Genomic DNA, 2,364 nt, shown 5'->3' on the forward strand with positions numbered 1-2,364 from the left:
CAATAAAAGAGAAAACATCCAGAATATAGGCATGCCATTGAGGAAGGAGGATGGATGAGAAAACCAAAATTCAGGCTTGAATATCCAGCTTCTGTCATGTGAGTCTAAGGGAAAAGGATTGTTCCTGCTAAGGAAGCAGGAGAACCAGAGAGTGTCAGACAACCCTGTTTCTTTCAAAAAGATAATGGAATTATTGGTAATTCTAGGAAATGACTCCATGTTGGAAGGGTAGGAAGAGACCCTGAATTCTGATCAAAACTCTGCCCAACTTGAAAAATATGAAATCCTGTCAGAATTTGATCAATTAAAAAACATATTTGAATGACTTATTAAAAACCAGGTTCGTACCTCTCATGAACTGAACTCAGGAAATTCTGTGTATTTTCAAGACAACAGATTCTTTTTTTTAAATACAGAAAAAAATCATTTTATTTTGTAATCTTCTGACACCTAATACATAATTTTGGCTGATATTTTCACATAGCCTCTTTCTTTTCCAATGCTTAAAAATAAACAACAATAGTGTTGATAATGTCCTTAAATCCAAAATAGCTTAAAGTTTTAAAATATTTCACAATATTTTTTCAACTTATAAATGAATTGAAAATATTTATTAGGCTACCAAAATTTTTTGCCAACATGCCTTTGTCCTTGGGATATAGAAAATAAAATTAGTGATGATTTTCCTAATCCAGAAAAAATTTTCCTTTTGCCTTGCATGCATTGTAGCCAGATGAGTGGGCAATTATTCTGAAAGTTGACAATCTGCTGCAAATCTTAGAGAGCAGGCAAGCCTCTAAAGAAAGAAGGAGGAGGAGGAGGAGCATGAGGAGGAGGAAGAGGGAGAAGAGAAAGCCTGATCAACTCGAATTTGGGATCCTAGTTCAGTTATAGAAAGTGCATGGGCTTTAGTAATAAGGAAAAAAAAAATCCTGGCTCTTCTACTTATTAGTGTTGTAATCTTAGGCAAATTGTTGTTTTTGGCTAAGCCTCAGTTTCTCCATTTTTTAAATGGAGGGGGAAAAACATCTCCTAGAGATGGTCTGACAATTGAATGAATTATTGTCTATGGAAAACCTAGCTTTGTGCCTGATATGTGTTCAGGGCTCTTGACCACCATTATATCCCTTGTCATCCTTCCCCTTCACACTGTGCGTGCTTTCAGACTATACTTACCCTCACCCCTTCTTATTTTTCTGAAACAATTAAAGGAATAAAAGCTACCCTGACTTCTAAAAGTTATGAAATCTGTGGTGCAACAGACACATCCTGTTTCTGTGTGGCGTGTTATTCAGCACTATTGGTAGATCTACGGCTGCTCCCAAGTGTAGGAGCATTCTTGAATGTTACTCAATAGAAGTACTTTTAGGTAAAACATTTAATTAACCTCAGAAAATTTCTCCACAGAGTATTGTGTTATCACTGAATTCTGATCACCTATGAAGTCATCTCTAATTTTACTCCTGATAGCCTTTCATTAGTTTGATCTGAAAAAGCTTGTAAATATCCAATGCCACCGCTCTTCCTGAAAGGTAAGTGGCAAAACCTCCAACATGGCCTTTTCTGAAATTTGTCCTTTTTTGGCCACTAGATTTGACTATCTTTTAGCCTGGAAAGAAAGGGAAGGGGTGGAAGGAAAGGAAAGAGACAGCCAAGGGAGGGGAGAGGGAAGAGGGGGAAGCAATCATAGAAAATCTCTGGGCTTTGTGAGTGCCATCAAATTGTTGACCAAGTCACTTGCCCACATTTGTTGGCAGGTGTCTCAGATCGTTACTCAGTGAGTACAGGTTGGGAGAGAACTACTGTTCTAAACAAACAAACAAACAAACAAATCTTTATGTCAACATAGCCTCTGCTTTTGTGACTGGAGCTTTTAAGAACAAAATGTTACTTTTCAGAAAAAGCTAAACATGAGTGGAACAGTATTTTCAACCCCATGTGTCTCCCCTCCCTGCCCCCTGCCTCCAGCAAACGGAGCTTCAGAAATGCAACACCTATCAAATATTTCCTCAGAAATGCCAGATTGCTGGGATTGTAAAGAGTTCTACTTTTTTTTTTTTCCTTTTTGACATTTAGACAGATTGAGTTTGAGAGAGGAAGTGACTCTGAGTCCAGACTGCCCCACACCACTGTCAGAGGAAATAACTGAAGTAAAATGAAGTGATAATATACTGTAGAATATTTAACAGAGTGAAAGGCAGAGGGAAATGGCAATCTGGGAATGCACAACTGATCCCCAAAATAGATGCAGTCGCCAGTGCCAGAACAGATGCCAAGTACAGTAGGTCATAAAATGGTAAAATTACCTCTGCCCCGTGGGCTGTGTGTTGACATGGGGGAAATGTTTCCCCCATAGTCAGAAGA

Source organism: Canis lupus, chromosome 14 (genome assembly GCF_048164855.1).
Source record: "Canis lupus baileyi chromosome 14, mCanLup2.hap1, whole genome shotgun sequence".
Lineage (NCBI taxonomy): Eukaryota > Metazoa > Chordata > Mammalia > Carnivora > Canidae > Canis > Canis lupus.